General features: G+C 42.9%; 1 long non-coding RNA gene and 1 pseudogene across 1 annotated transcript; one reads left to right on the top strand and one right to left on the bottom strand.

Annotated features, from left to right (window-relative positions):
• Nucleotides 1-778: 778 nt before the first annotated feature.
• Nucleotides 779-11,892, bottom strand: LOC126508539 (uncharacterized). The gene is made up of 3 exons (XR_007593866.1): nucleotides 11,458-11,892; nucleotides 6,404-6,486; nucleotides 779-1,324 (listed from the first exon to the last, which is right to left on the bottom strand). It is a non-coding gene; the product is annotated as an uncharacterized lncRNA (long non-coding RNA).
• Nucleotides 11,450-11,604, top strand: LOC126508598 (uncharacterized; annotated as a pseudogene).
• Nucleotides 11,893-14,680: the final 2,788 nt, after the last annotated feature.

Below are 14,680 nucleotides of genomic sequence, written 5' to 3' on the forward strand. Positions count from 1 at the left end.
AGTGAGCTTTTTCTTCTCTCACGTTCCCTTCTGTGACCTTCACATGCTTGTTCAGTTGTTTTGTGGCAAGGTCTCGCGTGGTAGCCAGGAATGGCTCCTAAATTACAATCCTCCTGCTCCTGTTTTCAGAGTGCTGGAAATTATAGAAGTGTGCTACCAGACCTGGTGGATTATTCGGTTAATAATTTTTATTTTATTTTATTTTATTGCAGCATTGGGAATCAAACCCAGAGCCCTGCACATACAATGCAAGCTCTCTATCACCAAGTAACATCTCCAGCCCTTGGTTATTTGGGGTATTTGTTTATTTATTATTGTTTTGCCATGCTAGGGACTAAACCCAGAGCAACCTTCAAGCTGGGTAAGCCCACAACAGCTAAGTTACACCCCCAGTCCAGTCATTTAATTTTTTTGAGACAGGCTTTCTGTGTGTAACAGTCTTTGGTTATCTTGGAACTCTCTTTGTAGACCAGGCTGGCCTCGAACTCACAGAGATCCGCCTGCCTCTGCCTCCCGCGTGCTGGGATTAAAGGCATGCGCCACCACTGCCCAGACTCAGTCACTTAACTTTAAAACTACTTTAACGAATGAAACTGAAGATGCAAACAATGTCTTTGTGAGAATTTACAGTGTTGTTGAAGAGCATAAACTACGCCTCGCCACCCACTCGTTAAGTTCCCTAGGTTGTTTAGAATCAGCTGTTCTTCAAAAACACAGATTTGCATAAATATTAGACAAAGAACAAAGAGAGATTGTAAGATGCTACAGAGACCGGCTCTTAGTTTATACTTTTATTTTATTTTTAAGACAAGGTTTCTCTTTCCTGTAGCCCTGACAGTCCTGGAACTTGCTAGGTAGACCAGGCTGGTCTCAAACTCCCAGAGATCCACCTGCTTCTTCCTCTGAGCACTGAGATTAAAGGTGTATGCTACTACACCTATCTTATACTTTTCTTTCTAACCTTCCCCAACCCCAGGGCAGAGTTTTGTCCATAAAAGAACAACCAAGTAAATCACCGAATGTACAGAATTGCACAATAGAAAAGTTCAACAAGTGTGTAAGGGCCTGATGACTGAGATGGCAGGCAACAGGAAAGCCAAAAGGCTGCCTGCAGACTGAACTCAACCCCCCCCCCCCACGATGCTTATTCCACTGTCTTCACCAGGCTTTGCACAGAGGTTGCAGCACACTCTTCCCTGGGCTCAAGCTTCCTGTATTGTACTAGAGATTCTTCTGAAAAATTCTTTCTAGAGTGAAGTTTCATCCTTGCAGCCAACTCATCTTCCTGTTCCAGCAGTGTCCTCTGAGATTGGAACATTCCATCCTGCAGGAAAACAGATTATGATGGGAAGTAAATGACTCAAAATAGCTTCAGGAAGTCCCTAAAACTGATCAGATTCACTAAGCCCCTCCTCCAAGAGGATATCAACAGGAAAGACTGATCAGCCTCATTTCCAGATGAGCTGAGCTACAAAGAAGACTCTCAGATGAACTGAGGTGCTTGGAAGAAGCTCAGTCCATGCTTGGAAGAAGCAGAGATAGGACAAACAGTCTAAGAGAAGTAGAGACCACCTGAACTGTGTAGAGGAAATAGACAGGTAAAACTGCCAGATGCTACAGGATAATGCTCTCATAGGATAATGTCTGTAAAGATATGTCACTTGTATTGGTTTAAAAAAAAATGCTGATTGGCCAGTAGCCAGGCAGGAAGTATAAGGGGACCAGACTAGGAGAATTCTGGAAGAGGAAAGGCTCTGTCTGCAATCATCACCCAGACACAGAGGACACAAGAATGAAAATGCTACACTGAGAAAAGGTATCAAGCCATATGGCTAAACATAGATAAGAATTATGGGTTAATTTAAGCCGTAAGAGCTAGTTAGTAATAAGCCTGAGCTAATAGGCCAAACAGCTTATAATTAATATAAGCCCTTGTGTGTTTCTTTGGGACTGACTAGTTGCGGGACCAGGTGGTATAGAAACCTCCGACTAAAGCCAGAAGAGGGTCAGACCAGTTTAGCTATCAGAAAAGACACTCCCCAACTTGTTGAGCTATCGGCAGGTATGTTCCAGGTTTCTAGCTTTCATGAGCTGGGGAAAGCTTTTGTGTTACAGCCATATTTGAGTTACTTCTGCTCCTGTAAGTAACCCCTCACCCATATTCCTGTAACTAACCCCAATAAAACCTACTGGTTCACCAAATTAGATATTGATACAATCATTACTGTTGTAGGCTCCTTTTCTGGCGTGAGTAGATGTGCAAGCATGCATGCATGCATGTGTGTGTGTGTGTATGTGTGCACATGTATGTGTGTTGTTTTTCCCCAGGTAAAGTTTGTAATACACACACACTCTACATCAAGGACTATTTAACTCTCCTACTTCCTTAAAATGTAGATAAATTACACCCTTTACTCCATTTCTGGCTTCTTCTCTTCTCCCAAGAAAGCAATCATTTTGGCAACTTCCCTTTCAGTAATTCAGAAGCCACCAACAGAAGACGGATATACACGGTGAATTCCACTCAAGTTTTCTTCTCTTGTGATACTGAGGAATGACCTTAGGGTGTCTTACGTGTTCAGCAAGCGCTCTACCACTTAGCTGTGTCTCCAGCCCAAGCTTTCTTCTTCTAAATGTCTGAGCAGAAGCCAGCCACATGTTGCAACCTGTGACACATTCTGCTGAAGATATAATACGCTCAATGACACCTGGAACCACAGGAATTTTCCTTCATCTATTCTTAGTAGCAGTCCATCAGTCAGGACTCCTTTATTTACACAGCTTGTGTTTTCCTGGCCCCCTGTCCTTTGTCCAGCTCCCTCGACGGTGGAGCCATTAGAACATGTTGATGTAACTTTTGTCCCATCATACATAGTTCCTGAAGCTGGAGCCCTGAAGTCTGACCTTCTGATATAACAGGGCTTGGCACTGGCTGGGTCCATTCTCCCCATGTGGACAGGGGAGTCTACAAGGGGATCCTCCTGGAAAAGTCAGCTCCAAATTTCATTTTGTTTCCTAAGACCATTTCTGGAAGTTGATTTGATTCGAGAAACAATCTTACATTGAAAGCGTAAGTGACTTCCCAAGAGGCTACACCTCAGGGATGTCATAGTGGATTCTCTTTTCAGACCCACAGTGATATTCTGTGGAGAGGGAGATACTGAAGTACAGGTGCTGATTAAATTATACATGTCTACCAATAGCTTTCAATTGAAATCAGATGCTATTTGAATGGATGCTTACCTATCCCGAATGAGATATTGCTAGAATTCTTTTCCTTGTCAGGGATTACAGTTATCAAAAGATCTCGGAAGAGGCAAGAAATCAGTGTGAGAACTCCAGTTTGAGGCTAGTGGTAGAAGATTGTCTTAATTAAGATTATTATTGCTGTGAAGTAACTTTTATAAAGGAAAACATTTAATTGGGACTGGGTTACAGTTCAGAGGTGTAGTCCATTATCACCATGGTGGGACATGGTGGCGTGCAGACAGACATGGGACTGGAGAAGCAGCTGAAAGTTCTACAGCTTAGCCACAGGCAACGGGAAGTGAACTGAGTACCACACTGGGAGTAGCTTGAGAATATGAGCCATCGAAGTCACCCCTACAGTGACATGCTTCCTCCAACAAGGCCATACCTCCTAACAGTGCCACTCCCTATAGGTCAAGCATTCAAACACATGAGTTCATAGGGACCATACCTATTCAAACCACCACAAATATGGTGGACCAAGAAATTAATTTTGGAAGAACTGAACTTATTCATTGATTTGACAAATACATATTGGGTACTGACTATAATCAGTGAATAAAATTAGACTACTGCTTAACCAAAGCAGCATGAGTTATTAGGAGTACAGTTATGGGGGCTCAGGAACCATCCAGGGAAAAATGAAAATTGCTTGTAAAAAGGGATTTTATGTGTAGGTCAAGCTTGAATCTTTTATCAGTGAAATTCCAGTATCCAAGTTTTGAAAATTAATTTATTCTTTGACAAGTATATAATACATTCTGCTCATATCCCTTCACCCTCTCTTACCTCTTGCTAATGCCCAGCCAAATCCCACTTTCCTCCTACCAAGTCCCCACCCCACTTTCTCTTTCTGTTTTGTTCTTTTCACCTCATGACTCTACTGGGTTTAACCAGGGCCACTTGTGTGTTGCCATCCACTGAGAAATGAGTAACCCCACTCATCAGTGGCTACATCATTGAAGACAATGCCTTTGCTCCTCCAGCATCTCTGAAGATCATTTTAGCTCCCATAGTCAAACAGGGCTCCATGACCCCCCCCCCATCAATGGCTTAATATTTACTGGTTTAGTTTTAGGAGCTTTATGCAGGCAGCCACAGTTGTGAGTTCGTGAGTATCACGATACGCCATGTCCTTAAGACAGCATTTCACAGTCTTCATTTGCATCACTTAACATTTACATTCTTTCTGTCCCCCCTTTGTGATGCTCCCTAAACCTTGGTGGGGTGATTTGACTGTCTTTAGTGTTCAACACACAATAGCCAATAATTCTCAGCACCAAGACCAGCCATGAATTTCTGCATTAACTGCCATTCTCTTCAAAGAAAAGATTTTTTTTTTTTTGATCAAGGGACTTGTAAACATAACTATCCAAGAGATATTTTGAAAACATGTCTAAATAGCGAGGCAAAATTAGTAAGGTGGCCCAGGGACTATAACTTCCCCAGTCAGGCACCTTTGACCAGTACCAGGCATGAGTTCTCTTCTGTAGAACAGGCGTCAGATAAAAAACAATCAGTGTGTTTCCCCCATGACAGTCATCCTCTATTGAACCAAGAACTATCTCTTGCTGGTCCAATACCTAGCTATCTGCTGTTTGTTTTTTATTTTTGCTGCAGGGTTTCATTGCATAGCTTTCGCTGGCCTCGAACTCAAAGACTTCTGCTTGTCTCTGCCTTCTGCGTATGAAACTTAAAGTATGTGCCACTACAGCTGTCTCCAACACCTAACTTTTGAGACCAAGGGCTATAAAACTGACCTAGACCCTGAAAGACTGGATATTGAATGTGAGTTGAATTCTACGAAAAATTACCACAAGGAAACACTAACTAAAGTAGGTCTAGAAAAGGTTAAAGTAACGCCGTGTTTAGGCTTACCATTGCTGTAATGAAACATCATGGCCGAAAGAAAGTTGGGGAGGAAAGGGTTTGTTTGGCTTACACTTCCATATCACTGCTCATCAATGAAGGAAGTCAGGACAGGAACTGAAGCAGGGCTGGAATCTGAAGGCAGGAGCTGATGCAGAGGCCATGGTCGGTGCTGCTTACTGGCTTGCTCATCATGGCATGCTCAGCCTGCTGTCTTATAGCACTGAGGACCATTAGTCCAGGGATGGCCCCACGCACAATGGGCTGAGTCCTCCTCCATTGATCACTAATTGAGAAAATGCCTTACAGCCAGATCATATCATATCATTTTCTTAATTGGAGCTCCCTCTTTTCAGATAACATTGGTTTGTTTCAAGTTGAAATGCAGCTAGCCAGCACATTCCAAAAATAGAATAAAGCAAGAAAATTTAAAAGTATTATTTGTAAATTTGTTTACAAATAAATTAATGTAAAAATTGGGAGTAAAATCACAAGGAGCTTGGCTCTTCTGGGCCGAGGGGAGGTGTGGAACGACACTGTGAATGAATCGCTTATGACCAGGCTTCCCAAAATTTTATCTACGTTTTTGCTGCTTGTTAAAAAGGACCTCCCACCTGTGCTCAGAATGCTTTTTGAAGGAGCACCTCCCACAGTTTCAGTGAAGTACAGTTTGAGACCTCAAGTTTATACTGACTAACAGATTTCTGAGAATACATAAATGCTAAAAAGTTCAGAACACAATTCACCACTGCATGTTTAAGAGAGGATGGGTAGGAGGAAGAAAGGGAAAAAGAGAAATAGACAGGGAGGGGGAGAGAGAAGAGAGAGAGTCAGTCTAGGGATCAAAGCTAGAGCCCTGAGTGCTCTAAGCACAGGCTGCACCACTGGCTCCAATTCACAATATTATAGTTTGCTATTAATTTACTAATTTTATTTTGATTAATTTCCTCCCCCATCTCCCACTCTTTCAAGGGTTTGCAGAGCTTGCTCTCAAAGTGCAAACAGTTTACCTGTATTTAAAATAACTTACACACAACGAGACAACATTAGCACTCTGAGTGGGAAGCGGGGATATCTGTGAAATCTGAATAGACATGGAGGTTTACAATGACAGGACCTGGCTCAGTTTCCTCTGATAACTGGTGCGCCTCCCACCCTCACTCCGCCTTGGGGAGCGCCAGCGGGGTCTGTTCTTCTGCCACCCTTGATCTGGCTGTGTGCTATTTCTCATGTTGAATTCTCATGAAAATATAGAATGTATAAGGAGTAAAAGAAAAACTCTAACCTTCCTCTAATATCCTTGAAATGCAGACGTCTGAGCAAAACTGAAAACAGTCTTCCTCAAGCCAGCTGGTTTTACTGACGTGCCTAGAAAATAGTAGAAAGCAAATGACAGTCTTGATGAGTAGTAGGCAGACTCTTCCTGTAGAAAAGACACTTCCTGCTGATGCTGTCGCGTGCCGAGACACAGCGAGATCTCCACTATGATCACAAAACTTTATTGAACACCTACTATGTGCTGGGTGAAGTTCATGAAAGTTCTCACTTTTCCGTCTTTGAAAGTCTGCAGGAAAAGCAGGGCTTGGTGGCTCACACATCTAACCAAGGGTTTGGAAGGCAGAGGCAAGGAGATTGTTGGGAATTTGAAGCCTGGGCTACAGTGTGACACTCTCTCTCAAAACAAAGCTAGGACATCTCCAGGATGGATATCTCAGCTTTAGAAGTCTATCCTTAGAAGAGCAGAAGGATTCTTTTAGTAGCAATGGCTTCTTTTCTGCTGTGTTAGGTTCTTGGAGGCTCCTCTTTTAGTTCCCTATTATAGGAAATAAAAGCAAAGGAGGCTATCAAAGGTATTAACCTTTATTTTTCCTGGTCGAAGGGAACGATGGAAACACAAACCACAACTAAGGTGGCATTGCTAAAGGCTCAGAGAAAGAATCCCAATGAAAGTATTTGGTACAGGAGTTCAGAGTAGGAAACAAAGGAGAACAAATTGGAAAGAGGAAAAGCAACACAGGTTGGGCTACTGGAGCTGTCCATCCAAACAACAGTCAGAATTTGAAACAAAATAGTAGTCCACACGGGACCGCATTCACAAAGGCGCGTCACTGAGCCCAGCCGCTAAGAGATGGTCCTGAGGAATGGGACATGATGGAGGTCTGGAATCGAAGTGACTGAAAATGTTTGCACTGATGGCATCTTAAATCCAGAGGAAATGGTTGACGGGAGAGTGGGGTGGACCTGGATGACTCTGGTTTGGTCTAAGGAGCGTGAAGTGAGGCTTGTATTTATGCCTGACAGAAGGCAAGTCACTGATGCTGTAGGCCTTTCTGGCTGGGATGTGCCCTGCCTCCCCACTGGCTTTCACAAACAGCCCCAGGCTGACTAGATCCACATGTGAAGTTAACCCCTAAACAGCCACCGTGAAGTAGTAGCCTGTTAGCTATAAAAATTTCGGGGGAAGGCTTTGCAATGAAAGGGGCTTTGTGACAGCGGGCCCAGTTCTGCTTCGACAATAGACCAGGCAGCCATGCAATCTGTCTTCCTCCTGTCCTTAGTGAAAAGCTAATCCCTTGCTGAGTTGAAGAGGGTGTCCAGGACTCACTAGCCAATCCCCCAAATGGAGGTGTTGATCATCAGCAATGGGCCCAGCAGTCCCTTAAGGAATAGCTGAGCTTAAGGTATAAGCCACAACTTCAAAGAACAGTAAGCACCCTCCCTACGAAGGTAAGTGTGACTTCATATTTCTATTGCCATTATGTCACTGTTGTCTGTTGCAATGGGGTTTCATTTTTAAATAATATGGATTTGTCTTATTGAGGAAATGAAACACATTTGTATCAAAAAATGGTAAATCAGGAGACAATGACATAATTTCTATTTTAAAGACAGTTACAAAATGCCTGTTCCTTTTTTACTTACAATTTAAGCTTTTATTGAAAATAGATTTTTTATATGCTATATTCTGATCAGGGTTAATACAGACAACTAAAAAACAAGCAAAATCATAATAAGACAAAACAAACAAACAAACTGAAAAAAAAAGGGGGCCAAGGAAAAGCACAAGATGCTGTTTTAAAAACCAAGTCAAACATAGAGGAAACTATTGAATGCCTATACACATTAATTACTTTTCTCTTTGTTGTGATAAAATTCCAACAAAAACAACTTAAGGAAGGAAGGACTTGCTTTGCACAACCTCGCCTGTTGAGGGTGCACAGTCCACCATGAAGGCAGGGGCATGAGGCAGTTGGCCCCATTGCTTCACTTCCACAGGAAGTGAAGAGAGACGGCTGCTGGTACCTACACCTCCTCTTATTTCCTCTTTTCTGTAGCATGGGGCCCCAGTCCAGGGAATGGCACCACCCACATTCAGGGTGGATCTTTCCTCCTTAGTTAAATGTCTCTTAGTCAAAACACCTTCACAGAACATGTGTAGAAGTATGTGTCAGGGCTAAAGTTATGTTTTAAATTTAAATTACTATGCCTAAGAGATCTATAAAACAAAATTGCCTCTAACCTGTAAGCCCTTCACTTGTGCAAGGACAGAAAATTTCCTGAAATGCTGGTGGCTGTTCACGTAACAAGCTGTGTTTTCACTTCTATAAACAAGGCTGGTTGCCCCAAAGTCACAGGATATGTTTGATCATATATAGGCAGGAAGTATGTCAGGATGCATGCTTGCTCCTGATTGGACAAAGGCAGGAAGTCCATAGCCTTGTGGGTTTTACATTTTTAAGCTCCTGACTAACATAATTCAGAACCATTCTCTGGAAATCCTGGGTATAGACCTAGTCAGTATCCATCATCCTGGCCAGTATTTTATAAAGCTTGCTCCAAATTTGTTTCAAAATTTATGGTAGTGGTCTTATTCTTGCCTGATCCCAGGTGATTCCAAATTCAGTCAAATTGTAATGAAGATTACCCATCACCCCGTGTCAGTGCAGCCTGGTATGGGTGGTCCTTCTGTCTGTGTGTTACTTTTATTGGTTAATGAATAAAGAACTGCTTTGAGCCTATGGCAGGGAATACAGAACTAGGCAGGGAAGCTAGGCTGTTTGCTGGGAGAAAGAAGGGTGGAATCAGAGAGACACCATGTAGCCCTGCCAGAGACAGACGCTGGAGCTTTAGCCAGTTAGCCACAGCCACGTGGCCATACACAGATGGGTTAAATTAATACGTAAGAGTTAGCCAATAAGAAGCTAGAGCTAATGGGCCAAGCAGTGATTTAATTAATATAGTTTTTGTGTGATATTTCAGGTCTAAGCTTGCCGGGTAGCCAGGAACCAACAAGCGACCTTCCTCCAACAGCAGCCTGAATACAACTGCTTGTTTGCTTCAGTTTTTGTTTGTTTGTTTGTTTGTTTTTAATTTGAGAGGATCAGGATGGTGCTCAATGGCACTTACCTAGGAGGTTGAGTCCAAACCACATTATCTAAGAGAGAAATAGATAGACAGAGAGAGGGGGTGGAATAGAAAAAGTAGGGGATGAGGAGAGCAAGAGAAGCCATGTGAGCAAGCAAACAAGCAACTAAAGAAAATACAAGCTAGGAGTAGTGATTCATACTTGCAATTCCAGCACTTGAGAGGCTGAGGCAGAAGGATTGCCATGTGTTTGAAGGCAGCTTGTCCTGCAAAGTCTTTTCTTGACTCAAGAAAAGAAAGAAGAAAATAAAATGCGATTATATTTGATGTTCCCTGTCTACCTTTGCATTTTCTACCTTCTTTCCTAACTTCTTAGGGTAATTTTCACTCTGAAATTGTGTATTCTTTCTGTTTGTTCTTTATACTTTTACTATGTACCTAAACTCAATTTATAGTGTGTAATATTACTTTGTGTGTTTATAATTGCACACAAATGATGTCACAGTGTATTTATCAATGCTGTATACCACAATGTATTTATCTACTCTGCCACAGCTGGACACTGCTATTTCCAGTTTTCCCATGGGATGAATATTCTTGCATGTGTGCCTTTGTATGTGACTGCTTCACAGGAGGCCCTAGTAAATGTGGGATTATTTAACATTTACCTTAGAGATGGCCAACCCAAAATGCTCGCTCTAAGTGTTCCTTCCCCAGCATTCCTGACTCCTCAAACTTGTTAAATATTAACCTAGTGGGCATGTTGATTTTTATCCCTTGGTAACTGTTTCCACACTAGTTGGTTGTGTGAACCTATAAGAGTGCAACCTAAAAATGAGGTGGACTAAAGTCTCAAACAGTAGCCAACTTCACATAGGGTATCAGACAAGTTGTATCCTGTGGGTATTCTGAGGGTTAAGCAAGGACTTGGGCAAAGTTCACACAGGAGGTTAGGCTCAATACAGTCACCATCCTGGGTACAAACTGTACTAGGAACATTTTTGAATAACAAAGGTAAGATTATGGGTAATCTGGAGCAAACCCATTGCTGTTCACAGACACCTGGGAGGGGCAGGGACACACATTCCAGGAACAACCCAAGTTAGGGCAGGGAAGCACATTCCAGGAACAACCCCTGTTGTGGGGAAGCAAGGTGACAAGACTTTTGCCTTGGTCTCTGGAAGTTTTCTCACAAAATCTCAGACTTCATTCATGGGTCCTGTTCCCATGGTAACTAAAGAAGCTTCTTCCAACATATACAACTTCTCATCAGTCAGCTAGAAATCTGTTCCCCATCAGTTAACGAAGACAGTCTATAGTGGGGCAAGGGGTGGGGGATTGAAAGTCAGGCTGCGGAAATTAAAGCCAAGGCCACCTGCTCCTCCCAAAGCCTGAGCAATTCAAAATAACTTGGTATTACAGTCAACAGGAAGGTACAGATGGCTTGGAAAGTTTGCTTCAGAACTTTATAGACATGTGGAGGCGCACCTCCTAGGCGCCTATCAGATGACACGCCACTCACACAGAGAAGACAACACGAATCTTGAAGGATTAGCCTTAAAATGATAATGGAAACTCGAGCCTGAACCCAGAGTGGGATCAGGGCTCCTAGTTGTTTGTAATGACAGTTAAATGGTGGCTCCGGGGGGGAGGGGGGGCAATCTGTATTTGGTGGAAGTGAACAGGTTAAAACTTAAAGTCCACATTGTCAGTCTATGAAGTAAGAGATGTACTTCTGTGCTGGGGAAAGCAAGCCTAGCCTAGGGGAACCCAGCTCCACCATTTATTTCCTTTGAGACTCAGAGGATAGAAAGTAGCAATTGTTCCTAGAAGGGGAAAGGGTCTGTTAGAATTTAATACATTCCATTTTGCAACAAAATAACTAAGTAGCTACCACACTCCCAGAAGTACTAGGCTCAGCAGTAAAGAACTAGGCCAAGTCACAGCTGTTGAGAAGTTTCTATTCATACCTACCTGGCAGGGAAGACAGCAGGCCCACAAAGGTGGTTTCCCACGTGAGGCTTATCCATTGCACTCCAGACGTGCCGACCTTCAGTTTCCCCAAATGCGGGAAACTGCATAATTTGTGGTGGTGGGGGACTGCATTTGTGCTCTCCCCTGGAGGAACAAGTTCTCATTCTAGGGGCTAAGGATGTTTCTAGCATGCAGTAAGTCCAGAATTTGATCCCCACACGTCAGCATTAATGAGTGCACTATCCCAGGCTTGTACTTGCAGTGGTTAGAAGGTGGGGGCAAGAGGACCAGAAGTTCAAGATCATCCTCAGCTCTATGGAATAGGAGGCTAGTCTGCAATCATAAGACCCTGCTTGAATAACAAAATAAAATAAAAACCAAGAAGGTCGCGTTCTAAAGGAAGGTGACGAAGAATCAACAGATAATCCAACATACACTGAGCCGTGAATGAGAGTGGGGAAACTGACTCAGAGTAATGGATGAACAATAAAGGGGCGGGGCCAGCGACCGACGCTGCTCTCTCTGCTTGTTCATTCGCAGGCTGCCCTGGGAATTAGATTCTCAGAGTTACAGGGCTCTAACTTTCTTAAACCATGAACTGGGGGGAATCGTCATCATGTTGTGGATGGTTTTATTTGATTCACTCAAATTCAAGTTTCAACTGTCTTTCCAACTTTGGCTTGCTTGCAGCTTTACCCTCGAAGCACAACAGGGAGGGTGTAGGATTGAAAGACTGCTGGAAATGTGACTGACTTCACATTTATGGAAATTGTGAAAGCTGTCCAAAATGATAGGCTTTAGTGAAGGGGGGGAAGGATTTCATCAGAAACCATAGTGTAACTGTAGACAAACAACAAAAGCCACAGTGTATATATAGACACATAGTATACATGGACAAACGTATATATTAAGAGAGGCAGAGACCCCCAGAAGCCAGAACTGTAATTAGGTACTCGTTTTGCTCTGAAGCTGTGCCTAAGTTTCCCGTGTGTAAAACAATGCTAAGGGGAATCCAGCTCTCTCACTTTCTTTCTCCCACTATTTCACCTCCTACTTTTGTTTCACAGAGCAGAAATACCAGCTGTTTCCTTCATTTCCGATTCTGTTTTCTCTTAATCTGATGTTGAGCTCTAACCACTTCCATTTTTTTAGATATAGAGTTCTCCATTGCAGTAAAGTTTAGCTCTGGTTTCTTCTTTCAATCCTTCTTTTTCTGTAACAGAAGAAAAATCAGAAAAATTTGACAACACCACATCTCCCCATCTTTTGAAAAAAACCTTGGTTATCTTTCAAAGTTTTTTCGTGCCTCATGCTTAAAGGTAACAATAAGCCACTGTTTTGGATAGACTTGTTCAAATGATCAATAATGCTATCTCATTAGAAAGTCAAATAATTTTCTAAAGGTTTTGTTTATGTTCATCTTATGTCTATGGGTGTTTTGCCTGCATGTAAGTCTGTATACAACATGTGTGTAGTTCCTGTAGAGGTCAGAAGGGGGCACCAGATCCCTTGGCACTAGAGCTACAGAAAGTTCTTAGTTGTAATGTGGGTGCTGGGAACTGAGCCTGCATCCTCTGTAATACAAGTGTCCTTAACTGCTCAGCCATCTCTCCAGCCCTTAAATCGTTTTTACAGGGAACAGATGTTAACGTTGTATGTTAAAATTCTGACACGAACATACTTTTGTCTCTCTATGTGGTTATTTTTTGAGTTGCAGGTTTTCCTAGGCTGAAGAAGGATGGAGAGTCTGAGGCTAGTCCCAGCCCATAACCAGATCCTATGCGGGAAAAAAACCAAAAGGCCAGACCTGTTGTTAGGAGACTAAGTTGGGGGGCATTTCAGGTACAAGGGGTGCCTGAGGAGGACAAGGCTAGACTGAACTACTAGACAGAACAATGAGACCCTGTCTCAGAGCAGACAATCAAAAAGGGGCTGGGATATAGCCCTGTGGTAGGGGCTTCCTTGCTTAAGGGAGGTCTTAGTTTCAAACTTTAGTACCATAATAATTTGTTTTTAATTTCCAAGCATTTTCATTGACATTTCAACTTTTTAACAGAAGAGCTGTGTGTAAATTTAATTTGAAACACAATATTAACAAAAAATCCAGCTCCCTCATAATTCCAACTTTTTTTTTTTTTTTTCAAAAATTGGTTATTAGAGTTGGCTGTTGTGGCACATACCTATAATCCCAGCCTTTGGGAGACTGAGGCAGGAAGATCAAAAGTCAATCCTGACCTGAGCTACATAGGAAGGTCATGTCTCAAATACTAATCATAATTGATAGGTAAAAATTAGTAAGAAAAGGGCAGCTCCTCTGGCACAAGAAATCCAGTTAGGTAAAATCAAACCAAATCAAAATGCCCATCGCTTTATTATGAATGACGCTCTCCGGAGCCAGGACATCAGGGAGCCCATGCAGACTCAAAAACCACGAGTTTCTTCTCTGGAGTTCACTTAAATACCCTGTGGGAGTGGCCCTGACATCCTCCCCCTCCCCCAGGTGTCAGGACCTGGCATGCTGGGATTTGGAGTCCAGACCAATACATCTCCCAGGCCTGGGGGCTGGGATGGATGCCAGAGGCTGGAGGCTATGCTCCCAACTTAACAATAATCATAATAGTGATGATGATAATGGTTCGCAGCTCTTCAATGTCATTTTGAATATTGCAGCAAAGAAAGAACTCTCTTGCCTTACAAAAAGTGTCTGGGAGCCTAGTGGGTCCAGACACTTGCTGCCAAGCCTAACAATCTGAGGGCTACCTCCCAGCCCCCAAATGATGCTAGCAGAAAACCAATGTCACCGAACTGCCCTCTGACCTCCACACCCGCACCATGCACACAAGTGCCGTGTGCACATATATACATGCTAAATAAGCACGTGTTTGTAGGAAAGGAAACCTAAAGCAAAACAACAGCCAAGAAGCATTTTCTCCCCGCCCCCATGGTCTAGCCGCGTGGTGTTTGTTTGTTTGTTTGTTTTTGCTGTTCTCACAATGAAAGAAGGAGAAAACTGCCGTGCTGCCAGGCGTTTATCTGACTCTAAGGTTGAAGTCAGGCTTGAAAACAATAGTCCAGCATTCTGCAGGTGAGCTTCTTTCCTGACAGGTTTGTGTGGCGGTCTGTGAGATAGCACAGTGCACACAACGTGACGGAGATTGACTTCAGACACGGGAAGATAGGAGCCCGGCCTTAGGATTGCTTCTTAGCATTCAGTTCTCAGAGT

Source organism: Alexandromys fortis, unplaced genomic scaffold, assembly GCF_014885135.2.
Source record: "Alexandromys fortis isolate MF-2015 unplaced genomic scaffold, M_Fortis_MF-2015_v1.1 scaffold_79, whole genome shotgun sequence".
Taxonomy (NCBI): domain Eukaryota; kingdom Metazoa; phylum Chordata; class Mammalia; order Rodentia; family Cricetidae; genus Alexandromys; species Alexandromys fortis.